Consider the following 13,614-nt stretch of genomic DNA (forward strand, 5'->3'; position numbering starts at 1 on the left):
TTTGAACAGCAAAATAGGATCTAGGCCAAAGGATCCATTAAATTCAGTGCAAGTTTTGCCACTAATTTCAGAGAGACTAGAATTGGGCTCAGATGACAGAGCAACACTAAACAACGTTAACTATGGTCCCATGCCAAAAATATGTCCACACCTAATCTGCATATGTAAATCAATTTAATTATCAAATAGTCTACTGTATGCCTAAATACCTATTTATGGATGAAAATCACCCTTTGAAGAAGGAAAGTAAGGATTTTTCTATCATTTAGTCTCTTAACACAGGACTTAAATAAAAACTGAACGCTGAATTGCCATTCTGCTAAAGGTCCACATATGGATGAATTTTACCTGTGCATGTGCACAATTGGGCTTTGTATGAACAAATGCGGTGCCCATTCCCACAGACATTTTACTGCACACTGATGTCTGTATTTTCCAAGAACGTTGCCCATTGTGGCCTAATCTTTTTGTTCTTAAATAAATAAATAAATAAAAGTGGATGAGAATGACTGCTATATGATCTAAGTGCTTACTTTACATGATAGACAGAAGAGCTCCAAAAGGAACCATTATGAACCATCATGACAAAAATCCATTTAAGAAAGTGTGCCTTTTTACAAATTTATACAATAGACTGTGTAATTACAGCATATGGGGTAAATAGTATATGTTTTCAAAAATTAGTATGCATGCCAAAATATATATTTACCCTAAAGACCATAACAGCTTTGAAGCAGTTATTTTGGTCTATCAGGTAAATAGCATACATTTCCTATATGCTGTACAAATGTATATTATTATGCAGTATGTGTATTATTATATAATAGACTGCAATGGCTTTGAAAAAGATAAAATATTCTATTGTGTCAATATTCATGTAAATCCATGATATCTTATTTTCTCATCTTTTATATTATGGTTAAGAACAATGAAAACCAAAACAAGTGGCTAACAGCTATAAAGATCTGATTTGCAAACCTCAATAACCTAATACTTTTTGGGATTAGGAAAAAGCTTACACTAATCATTATAGGAGTGTCAAAGCAGTGTATGATTTTACAGATCAATAATTATGCAATACTTAATCAAAGTGGATTAATAGAACAAATTCTATTCTATTCTATTCTATTCTATTCTATTCTATTCTTCAATTCTTAGAAATGAAGACAAATGAACTTTCCTTTGCAGATACAAGGTCACTTATGTTCTCTGGTGTAAACTATTCTTTCTACTTACATATACTTCTTAAGCTTATGGGTTATCTGCATCATTGGAAATATATGAGTTACTATTTTAGGTATAGCACAGCATTAAATTACTATTTGGAGATTCAAAACTATAAGAACCATTTAAGTCATTGCAGAAATGCTTAATGGACCTGAAATGTCCAAAACCCCTTGAGTTGGACTTTTTTGAATAATTTAACCACAGGAATAGATATCCTGACTTCAGCAAGACTATCTATATGCTTACAGCTGACTCCCTGATTTGCTTTGGTATCGTACTGAATCAGGGCTGAATCAGGATTACTTCAGCTGGCTGCACATCAGAACCTCTTTAACATCTGTGGTGTTGCATGTCTGTCAATAACAGTGGAACTTGTATTTGTAGCTTCATAATTAATTCTGTCTAGTTATGAGTATCCACAGTATTAGAAAGATCTTGGTGAATTTGAAAGATTTCAGCAAAATGAAACAAAATTGAACAGAGGCATTGAAAATTGACTTATGAGGAAAGATAAAAAAACCTACAAGGCCAATTCTGGCTCAGGTATGCAGAGATCAGAGAACTGAAGATCATGAGGGCATTTTTCCCTCCAAACTTCTAGTAAACCCTGAAGAAGTATTAGGAGTTTTTCTTCTCAAGGAACACTCAGGGGTTCCACCCACAGGCATTTGTCAAGAAGAAAAAAAGGCCAAAGCCAAGCCTAGAGGATGCATGCCAAGAATCTCTGGGAGGGATCGTACCTTCTAGGACATCCCTGGTGAGATGGAGCATTATAATTACACATACCCTTGACATGGGAGCTTCTACACATGCTATTAAGTCTCATTAGGCTTATTGAGCATTAAAATACTGCACAGCAAGCCTTCCCCAGGAGCATGCCTACATGTGTAGCCTATTGGGCGCAGCCCAGTACAGGACTGCTCCTGTCCTGCTCTGCCTCCCTGCAGTGACCAAGGGGAGTTCCAGGCTGTCCCTGGTGTTAGCCGGGGGCTAGCAAGCTCATGGGGCTGGTCCCAATGTGCATGGGGCAGGAGAGCTCTGCCAGCTCCAGTGGCAGCTGTCTCCTGGCCCCGTGTACATCAGGAGGGGACCTGATGTGCACAGGGCTAGGAGACAGCTCCTGCTGCGAGAGGCAGAGCTGTCCTGGTCCAGTGACCATCTGGTAGATGAAATGGGGACCCTAAATTGAAGCAGTGGGTTTTAAAAAACACCACTTCGATTTAGGGCTGTTTAACCCCCCCTGTGTCGTACACACACCCTTCTGACTTACCTGCCTCTGTGGCAGGTAGGGGAGGGCGAACTGCTGGTGGGCAGAGCATCCCTGGATGCCCTGGGCTGCAGTGGGGGGCTGGTGCTTCCCTCCACAGCAGTGGCAGCCCTCCTCCCCCACCATCTGGCACCCACCGACAGGCATCTGGCTTGGGCGGTCCCGGGGGGCACCACAGCTGCAGAGGGAAGCACCAGGCCCCCACGCAGCTCAGGCAGGCAGGCAGGCTCCAAGGGGAGGAAAAAAAAAGATCAGGCTTGCTGCTTTTCTTGGACAGAGCCTGCTTTCCCAGGCTGCTGCCAGGCTGCCTACAGGACTTCCTGCAGAGCCCCAGAGCTGCACAGAGCCCTGTGCTTTGCTCTGTGGCTGTAGGGGCAGCAAACTAAAACTCCTTGAAGGAGTTTTAGTTTCCTGAGCCCCAAGTCATTTAAGGTGTATTACGCCACTGAATGTCCTACAGCAGCTGGAATCAATGCGCAAAACGCCACTGAGGAGTGCAAACACCAACACCCATAAAGCGATGCAAAAGCATTTAGCCCACTTTAAAGTGTCATGTGCATACCCCTCTCATTTCATCACATGTGGCCACAGCTGCTAGTGAGTCTCTGCCAGGTGGGACTTTCCTGCCAAGCAGGCAGTTTGCCAGAAGCTGTTTTGAGTATGGGGCATCTGCAGAACAGCCTTCTGTGGGGAGGGTGGGGGGTGTGAAGAGGCTCACTGGCAGCTGCCCTGCTTGGGTTACCAGCCTCTGCCTACCCCTCAAGGCAGCTCTGTGTGGTGTGGAGCTGGCAGGTCTGGAGGGCAAGCAGGGGCAAGAAACCCAGCCCCTACCTACCTCCCAGAGCAGCTCTGCATGGCATAGAGCCTCCCTGAGCTACTCTGCTTCATGTAATCCAGAGCTGCTCCAGGAGATGGAGAGAGGCTGGGTTCCCAGCACCTGCCCAGCCCCCGCTAATCCTCTGGAATTGCCAGTTCCATGCTGGGAGCCAGGGGCCAGGACAGCGGGCAGAGAACTCCCCAGTCCCAGTTCTGATTAGGAGTTGGGAGCTGAACAGTGCCAGGACCAGGGATAGAGAGCTTCCTGTCCCATGTGGCTCCCTGCTGCCTAGACTGACCAGGAGCAAATTTGCTCCTGGTCAGCGTCTACATAAGCACTACTGCACAGTTAACTAGTACCTGTATTTACTGATACAAGTTAACTGTGTAGTAGCTTAATTAAGTGCACAGTAAATCATAGAATCATAGAATAATAAAAATATGGAAAACCAGGCTTGAAAGGGACATCAGGAGGTCATCTAGTCTAATGTCCTGCTCAAAACAGGACCATTCCCAACTAGATCATTCCAGCCAGGGCTTTGTCAAGCCAGGCCTTAAAAACCTCCAGGGATGGAGATTCAGCCATCTCTCTAGGTAACCTTTTCCAGTACTTCACCACCCTCTCAATGAGAGAGTTTTTCCTAATATTCAACCTAAACCTCCTGTGCTGCAATTTGAGACCACTGCTCCTTGTTTTGTCATCTGCCACCATGGAGAACAGCCTAGCTCCATCCTCTTTGGAACCACCCTTCAGGTAGTTAAAGGCTGCTATCAAATCCCCTGCTAGCCTCTTCTTCTGTGGACTAAATAAATCTATTTAGCTCGGGCTCTCCTCATAAGTCGTGTGCCCCAACCCTCAAACCAATTTTGTTGTTCTCTGCTGGACTCTCTCTAAATTGTCCACATCCTTTTTATAGTGGGGAGCTCGAAAATGGACACAGTACTCCAGATGTGGCCTAACCAGTGCAGAATAGAGCAGAGTAATTACTTTCCTCGATCTTCTGACAATGCTCCTATTAATGCAGGACAGTGTGCCATTAGCCTTCTTGGCAACCAGGGCACACTGTTGACTCATATCCATCTTATTGTCCACAGCAACCCCCAGATCCTTTTCTACAGAACTTCTGCTTAGCCAGTCAGTCCCCAGCCTGTAGTAGTGCATGGGATTCTGCAGTCCTAAGTGCAGGACTTTGTACTTGTCCTTGCTGAAACTCATGACATGCCTTTTGGCCCAATCCTCCAATTGGTCAAGCTCTCTCTGAATCCTAGCCCTACCCTCCACCATGTCTACTACATGCCCCCCGCCCCCCCGCCCCAATTTGATGTCATCCGCGAACTTGCTGAGGGTGCAATCTATCCCATCTTCCAGATCAATAATGAAGATATTGAACAAAACTGGCACCAGGACTGACCCCTGGGGCATTCCATTTGATACTGGCTGCCAACAAAACATTAAGCCATTGATTACTACCCATTGAGCCTGGCACTACAGCCAGCTTTCTATCCAAGCTTACAGTCCATTCATTCAACCCATACTTCCTCAGCTTGCTTGCAAGAATGCTGTGGGAGATGATATCGAAAGCCTTGCTGAAGTCAAGGTAAATTATGTCCACTGCTTTCTCTGCATCCACAGACACAGTTATCTCATCATAGAAGGCAATCAGGTTGGTGAATGACTTGCCCATGGTGAATCCACACTGACTCTTTCTAATTACCTTCTTTTCCTCCAAGTGCTTAGAAATGGCTTCTTTGAGGACCTGCTCCATGATTTTTCTGGGGATTGAAGTGTGGCTAACTGGTCTGTAGTTCCCTGGATCCTCCATCTCCCCTTTCTTAAAAATGGCACTATATTTGCCCTTTTCCAATTGTCCAGGACCTCCCCCAGTTGCCACAAGTTTTCAAAGATAATGGCCAGTGATCTTTGCAATCACATCAGCCAACTCCCTTGGATGCATTGCATCTGGCCCCATGGACTTGTACAGAACCAGCTTTTCTAAGTAGTCCCTAACCTGTTATTTCAGTACCGTGGGCTGCTCACTCTCTCCCCAAACTGTGCTGCCCAGTGCAATAGTCTGAGAGCTGAACTTACCTGTGAAGACTGAGGTAAAAAAGTCAGTGAGTACTTCAGCCTTTTCCTCATCATCTGTCACTAGGTTGCCTCCCCCATTCAGTAAGGGATCCACACTTTCCCTGACCTTCTTCTTGTTACTAACATACTTGTAGAAACCCTTCTTGTTATCCTTCACAGCTCTGCTAGCTGCAACTCCAATTACACCTTGGCCTTCCTGACTTCATCCCTGCATGCCCAAGCAGTATTTTTATGGTCCTCCCAAGTCGTTTGTCTAAGCTTCCACTTCTGGTAAACTTCCTTTTCATGTTTAAGCTTACTGAGGATTTCTCTGCTAAGAAAAGCTGGACACTTGTCGTATTTACTATTCTTCCTGTGCATCTGAATGGGTCATTCCTGCTCCCTCGTAAGGTTTCTTTAAAATACAACCAGCTTTCCTGGATTCCTTTCCTCCTCTGACTGGCCTCCTAGGGGATTGTGCCCATCAGTTCCCTGAGGGAGTCAAAGTCTGATTTCCTGAAGTCCAGGGTCCATACTCTGCTGCTCTCCTTTCTTCCTTTTGCCAGGATCCTGAACTCGACCATCTCATGGTCACTGCTGCCCAACTTGCCACACACTTCTACATCTCCCACCAATTCTTCCCTGCTTACAAGCAGTAGGACAAGAATAGCATGGCCCCTACTTCTGCCTCAGGAAGTTGTCCCCAGATTTCTCCAAAAACTTCCTGGATTGCCTGTGCAATGTTGTATTGCCCTTCCATCTGATATTAGGGTGATTGAAGTTCCTCATGAGAACCAGGGCCTGTGATCTGGAAACTTCCACTAGTTGCCTAAAGAAAGCTTCATTTACCTCATCACCCTGGTCTGGTGGTGTACAGCAGACACCCACCACATCACCTTATTGTTCTCCCTTCTAACCTTAACCCAGAGACTTTCAACAGGCCTATCTCCAGTTTCATACTGGAGCTCTGAGCAATCATGCAGCTCTTTTACATAAAGAACAATTCCTCCTCCTCTTCTCCCACACCTGTCCTTCCTGAAAAGTTTGTACCCATCCATGATGGTGCTCCAGTCATGCAAGTTATCCCTCCAAGTGTCTTTTATTCCAATCACATCATAGTTCTTTGACTGTACAAGGACTTTCAATTCTTCCTGCTTGTTTCCCAGGCTCTGTGCATTCATGTACAAACACCTGAGGTGACTAGCCAACTGTTCCACTCTCTCAGGAAGAATGAGGCCTCCTCCCTTGCCCCTTCCTGCTTCTGCTTCTTCCAGGTCTCCCACTTACCCACTTACTTGAGGGCTTTGTTCTCCATCCCCCAGTGGACCTAGTTTAAAGCCCTCCTCGTTAGGTTAGCCAGCCTGTACCTCACATATAGATGATAATGCTTTACTGCACAGTAGATTAGTCTAGTGCACACTAAAGCATCTGGTGTAGACATGTCCACTGTCTAGTAAGTATCATTTTGCCTGTATCTCTTTCACACTTTAATTTTTAATCAAGGAATAGACTTCTATTGAAGACAGTGGCAGTGTCTAAATGAGACACTGACTGTGCAGTTGTTACTATGCAGGCATTTAGTATTTGCTTATATAAATAAGAACTCATACTGATGCATTTTGCCTCCACACTGGCTGTGTCTACGCAAGATGCTGACTGCATAGTAGCCTGAGACTACTGCACAGTGGCATCACATGGCAGAAACAATGACATGACACTACTGCACAGTGGTTTCAGGCTACTGCTCAGTGTCACAAAAAAAGCTGTTTGTTGGTGCTGCTGCACAGCACTGTGGGTTTCTGCTCAGGCATTTAGTTCTTGTTTATACAAGTAAATGTATTAAAAAGTACTAAATGCCTGTGCAGAAACCCACGGTACTGTGCAGTAATGCCAATAAACAGCATTTTTGTGATACTGCACGGTAGCCTGAGACCACTGTGCAGTAGCGTCATGTCATTGTTTCTGCCATGTGATGCTACTGTGCAGTACTGTATTTTCATGCATATAGTCCATGGGCTATATAGTTTTTTACAAAAAAAATGGGTGGGTGTGGACTATACAGGGGTATGGGCTCTGCAGACCCCTTCGTGCCCAGCAGCGCCTCCCCGCTGGACCTGGCACGCCAGGCTGTGCTGCCGCTGCTGCGGGGACCGGGATGGGCCGGGCTGCGCCACCTCCCTGCTGGGCCTGGGCAGGCCAGGCTGCGCCACCACTGCCACGGGGGTCAAGGCGGCCTGGGCTGCACTGCCGCAGGGAATGCATGGGTGCGGTGTATACATGAACTAATTTACGAAAACACAATTTTCCATGAGTTATACACTGGTGCGGGTTATACCAGTGGGCAGGCTATATACACAAAAATACAGTAGTCTCAGGCTACTATGCAGTCAGCATCTTGTGTAGAAAGAGCCAATGTGGAGGCAAAATGCATCTGTATGAGTTCTTATTTGTATTCCGTTAGTTTTGGGTGCAATTATGTCTAGACCCTTCAGGGGTCTAGACCCTTCAGGAGCATAGCTGAAATGGGAGTAAAGTTTATTTTGATTTGTTTCTATCCAGTTCTGTTGAGTAGTGTAGAAACAAGAAGGGGAAGGGAAATGTACCCTCATTTTTTTCATGGAAGAGGTTAGTACCAAGAAAATAAATCTGAACCAGGAAAGAATTTTGCAGTTCAGAATTATTTCTAGTTAGAACTTAGAACCCAAACCAAAAAGTAAGAGACAGGTGGGCGGGCTGATGTTGAGACCCAGCCCCAAGAGTGCCCCATGTCACAGTAGGGCAGTCCACCCAGTCTCTTCTGCCATGACTTGCTGTTCCTAAAAATGGTGTATAAATACAGGAGGCTGCCCATGTTACTGCCCCCATGCCAGGGGACGCTGTACATGACTCTGCCCTTCCCTTACTGTGTCCCATGCCTTGCAGATGGCATCCGTATTGCACAGTCCCTCACTGTGACCCGTGCTCCAGGGTCTCACCAGGACTCTCACTCCCCTCTGGAGCTCATTGTCACTATGCTGCCACATTGTATTCAGCTACTCAAAGTTCTTAACTTCTGACCCAAACTCAGACTCATCACACTTGAGGGCTTACTGGGTTCTCCCTCTGACCCAACACTCAGCCTCATGAAGTCTGAGGACTTACCTGGGTCTTGGCCTCTGGCCCAACTGCTGCCTCAGTAGTCCATAGACTTACCTTGCCCTATCTGCCCTCTCCCTGGGGCTTCAACTTATGCCCTCCTACTAGTGCCTTCCACCTGTGCCCTCTTGCTAGGATCTTCACTTCCACCTATGTCTCCTCACTAGGGTCTCTCTGCCCTCTCACTGGGGCCTCTGGGGTCTTGTACCCCATGAGGCTCAGGTGTCCAGAGATATCCCTGGCCCCTGTGGCTGTTTCTAGGTCTGGGTAACCCACCAGGATGTGGGGTCTGGTGTTATAAGGAGCCCCTCCCTGCCTTTGACAGGGAAGGAAATTGGCCTGGTATTTCTGGGGAGCTACCCCACCATGGACAGCCCCACCAGGCTATCCCTCCCCACTAGGGTGCAGCTTTCTGTCATACCCAGAAGCAGGAGCCTCCTACCATCCCCATAGTTCCTCCCTTACTGCAAAGGTGTTGTGAACAGAAGCTCAGATGGGTGTTGTCCTTTCACTGCTTGCAGCAGACTGTTGCCTCAACCCTTGGAGCCTGAATCTAAAATGGCCACCTCATCAGGGCTGGCCCACACCTGCTGGCTGCCTGCCCTCAGCCTTAAAGTGTCAGATGCCAAAGGTGCTCTGCCACACACCTTCCCCCTTAAAATGGCTACCACAGCGGGGGGCTCCTCCATAGCCTGTAGCAGCCCACTAAGTGGCAAGCACGTTGATGATGCTCCACCACACCTCCAATATTTAGATTGTATACCTGGAAAATTATATCAAATTTACACATTTTCCACATATTGAATCAAATTAGTTGGGAGTCATCTTATAACCAGGGTCATCTTATATTTGAATGAATATGGTTTATAAAAGGCAGGTAGTACTATCATGACCTACTCTTTCTCAGGCTACATTTTTTAATGAAAAAATTTGTGGCTCCTGTCTTTTGTTCTGAACTCAGTCTTGTAGCGGTAGTATGCCACCTACCACATGGAGCCCCTCAAAGGATCTACAGATTGCTCAACTCTGTTTCTAGATCCCAGTGGAGATTAGCTTGAGTTGGACACCTACGTGCTCAGAATGGGGCAGTTCTGGGCGTGTCCAGTAAGTTGCACTGCAGGCATGTAGACAACTATTAAATTTAAGTGCCTCCAAGTTTAGGCAGCTATTGAGCGAGGGGTATTTTTTGCATAGGAATTATGAGCTTAGTTTACAATCATACATTACTCTGACTATGCTACAGGGCTCAGTGTAACCCAGAGAAACATTTACAGGCTTATCACTGGCACTAATTAGCAGGTATCCCATTATTGGCTGTCACAGAAATTAAAAAAGACAAAAGGACATAGTGTGTGAAACATCCTCTCTCCCCTAGAGCTGGCTGGTTTAGGGAGGAGATACATAATCTGAATACTCTGACTGCCACAGCTCCTGCTGCACTTGCTCAAGCAATAAGGCATTTTTGGGGTGGAGCAGGTCAGACATGAGGCTATGGATTCAGTATACACTTGATAGGGAGTGTTCACAAAGGTACTCAGTTGGAAATTATTAGCACTCAGCACTCTGAAAAATCCTTTTTTTTAATCTGCATGATTAATTAAATGTGGATTTAGGAGCCTAAATAGAGGCATCAGCATTTAAAAATCCTCACCCAAAGTCAGAGAGAAATTGAGTGGGGGAGGCAAGAATAGAAACCTGTGAAATTCTAGTTATTTGGAAGTTTGCTATTGAGTTCACAAAATCTGAGATCAAAAAATCTGTACACCCATGGCATATCTGCACTGCAATTTAATATATACAGATTAAAGCTTCAAGCTCCAATCAAGCTAGCTCAGGTACTGGTAGCAGTCTAGTCATGGCAACATGGCACATACCTTGGTCAAATTACTATTTATCCAGCTTGTGTTTTAAAGCCAGAATTCTCTGATGCCAGAACTAAACTCATACTGGGGGTGTCTACACATGCAATTAGTACAACTGAATATACTGCAGCTCAATTTGAGCCAGAGTAAACTAATCCCAACATCATCATCTAGATGTATGTTTAAACACAGTAATTAACTGCACTGCTGGATACTGCTTGTATCTGACAGGACTATCTGGCAGCGCAGTAATTTAGTCTACTGAGCCCTAATTGCTGTGTATATGTAGATGGTGATGCTTTACGGCACAGCAAATTAGGTACTGTGCAGTAAAGCATCTCATGTAGATGCTCCCACTGATACCCAGTTAACTAATGGAAAACAAGCTTAATTACATCAAAACAAAACTGTGGCTACAGAAGTGACTGCATTATAGACATTCTTTTTGTTGTCTTCTGTAACCATGAAGCAAACTCTTCATTTTGCCAAGTAGATGGAGTCAAGCCCCTCCAACCAGCAGCAGACTTCCAAATTGCAACCCAACTGTCTAGTTATTACTGTTTCTTGCTTGGAATAGAAGCTATACGCCTACATATATCAGTATGTAAGCCATTTGACCTGTAGAGGCAGATCTCTTCAACATGTTCAAAACTCACACACCTAATAGGTGCTGAGTACAGCTGGGCAAGAACTCTTTGCCAATATGCATCTTCTTAATTTAAAAAAAATGCTGATTTATTTAAGTCATTAGTGTGTGCAATCAAGGGTTAGTTTCTGGAATTTTTCAACTGAAAGTATTGAAAATGTTTTCCGTTCTTGTCAAAAAGAAGCTATTTTGACACTTTTAAGTGAAATGGTTGATATTCCCATTTGAAATCACTTCCCATTTCTAATGTGAGTAATTTTTTGTTTTAATTCTTAGAAGTGGGTTAAAGTAAACAGAAAATGTTTTTAAATAATCATAATGAAACACTGGGATTGCTCTAAAATATTCTGGGATATGTGATTCACAAAAAGCAAGATTTTGCCTTTTTGTCATGCTTCAAGATGAGCTTGATATTTTTCATGGAAGGGTCCCCATGCTGAGTGAGCACCTAGTCTCATGCCATTCTGCTTCTGTGGTTATGGACAGAACTTTCACAAATGAACTTTAGTCTCGAAGAGTGAATTTGTTAGTAAGTATCTTTTCATTAAGGATTTAAAAAACATATTTCATATTTTCATTACTTTAAAGTAGGAATTGGATTAAAAAAAACCAAACCAATCAAAGCATGTGTGCTTACCCATGTGCAATCCAGAGAGTTTGAAGCAGAACAAATTTTAAAGCTGGATGCTTTATTAATTGTTTTTGTTTTGGAAAGCTGCACTGTTTCAGCATAGGAAGTTTGAAAAAAAGCCCCACTTATTTCATCTATAAAAGCTAGGAACTTTCTTACCCTCACTTGTATTCCCACTAAGAGCAATATTTTTGGTCTGTTTGTACGAAGAATGGATGCAATGAAAATGAATTATATTTTTGCAGATAGCATGTCCCTTCTTTAAACAACTTCTTTGGCCCCAAAAAAGAGAAAAAAGCTGTCTGTTATGAATGCAAAATTGCCTTTTCTTTTCACTTGTAGTAGCACATAAGCATCATGTTAAGCCTGAGGCAGGAGAGACTTTAAATGACCTGTTCTGACTGGAATTGTGTTTACTGTACTCCTTTCAAAATGCAGTGCAGGATCCCTTCTCTTATCAGTACGTAAAATCTAACAGATTGCAGACTCAAATTTCCCCTTCTAGGCAATGTTGGTTTTGTCTATTGTTTGCCATGACAAAGGTTTTCATGAGTTCTGCAGCTTGGATTTCTTCCTTGTTTTCCCTGGTATCACCCTCTGGGCTAGTAATTAGCATTTTTCAACTGCTAGACATTGCCCAAAAGGCTGCTAGGAGCATTCCAGTTTGAGATATTTAGGTGCGTGCATTTTTAACACTTTGCACTGAAGTTCCTTGCAATACATTTGTACAAGTATTCTCGATGGGGCTAAAATGGTGAAACAATTAAGTCTTACATGTATGGAATGCCTGCCCTTGGCATTTGTGAGTACAAGTGTGGCCTACAGGGTTTATGCATTCAAATGTTAGTGAACTTAAATGAATTTACATGATTAAAAAATCCTTAAAAACACAATTAACATGGGATAAATTACAAATTCTTCATTCATTTACCATATCACTCATTATGTCTGTGTTCATGTTGTCTTTCACTCTAGAAACTGAACTTTCTTTCATACTCTCCCATACGCTTGCAACAACCTGCTGTAAGATGGTCACTCATTAGTATTTATATTACTGCCTTTAAAACAACTTCTATCACATGAAATGGCCCCAGCTGTCATTATCCTCTGTATGTTGTGTTTGCTTTCATTCATAGGTTAGCATCTTCTGACCATCATTGTTCGTCTTTAAACCAGTCAGTCTACCCTGCCTTCTGCCTGACTTCAGACTAACCCAGGTACCTTCCTATTATCAAGACCATACCATACGAAGTAGAAGAAGAGTAGATTCTGCTAGGATTCTGATGTTAATTTTTTGCAGGTAAGCAGAGGGTGCTCTGTGAAGCATTTGCATTGTTCAATGATTAAGCACATTAACTTTCAAGATGCTGAGATCTATTATTGCTTCAGCTCTTTGTCTCATGATGAACAACACAGTGCAGAGAGTTAAGGAGTGCAGGTGTAACAAGAAGCCCCATCTTGCCTGCACCCCCCTCCCCATTTTGTGCATTTCTTTTTCCTTCTAAGTATTGGCAGAGACCTAGCACACACATTGCATGGGTGTGGCAAGGCTGGGAGCAAGCCAGAAAGCTGAAATGGCTTCCTATAGGAGAAACCTACAAACTACATTGACATATCCATTGGGCTAAGTGTCACTAAAGAAAATAAAAGAACTAAAATATCCACTTCAAAGCAAAGCCTGTAAGAGTAGAAAAGCCAAGGTGCATTGAAAACATGACTGTAAATATATCCTGGTGAGCACATTTCCTCTTTGATTAAAACCTATTTCCCAAAGCAAACTTCCCATATCTGTCTAAAGTTTATGCTAAATCAGTCTACTGCATCTAACCTAACTCACTTATTATCCCCAGTGGCCATTAATCCTCACTACATCACATTTGCATTTATTGATTAAGGTATATTTCTTTTTATATTTCAACTGTCTCATCTTTACCCTGATATTTTATGTTTTATACTTTATAC

General features: G+C 43.7%; 1 long non-coding RNA gene across 1 annotated transcript in view; it reads left to right on the top strand.

The window, feature by feature from the left end:
* Window positions 1-13,614, top strand: part of LOC109285245 (uncharacterized) — a 60,343-nt gene that overhangs the window by 17,501 nt on the left and 29,228 nt on the right. The window contains exon 4 of the long non-coding RNA XR_002092925.2: window positions 12,789-12,952. This is a non-coding gene — a long non-coding RNA (uncharacterized LOC109285245). The remainder of the gene's footprint in view (window positions 1-12,788; window positions 12,953-13,614) is intronic.

The sequence above is a fragment of the Alligator mississippiensis genome, chromosome 3 (genome assembly GCF_030867095.1).
Source record: "Alligator mississippiensis isolate rAllMis1 chromosome 3, rAllMis1, whole genome shotgun sequence".
Lineage (NCBI taxonomy): Eukaryota > Metazoa > Chordata > Crocodylia > Alligatoridae > Alligator > Alligator mississippiensis.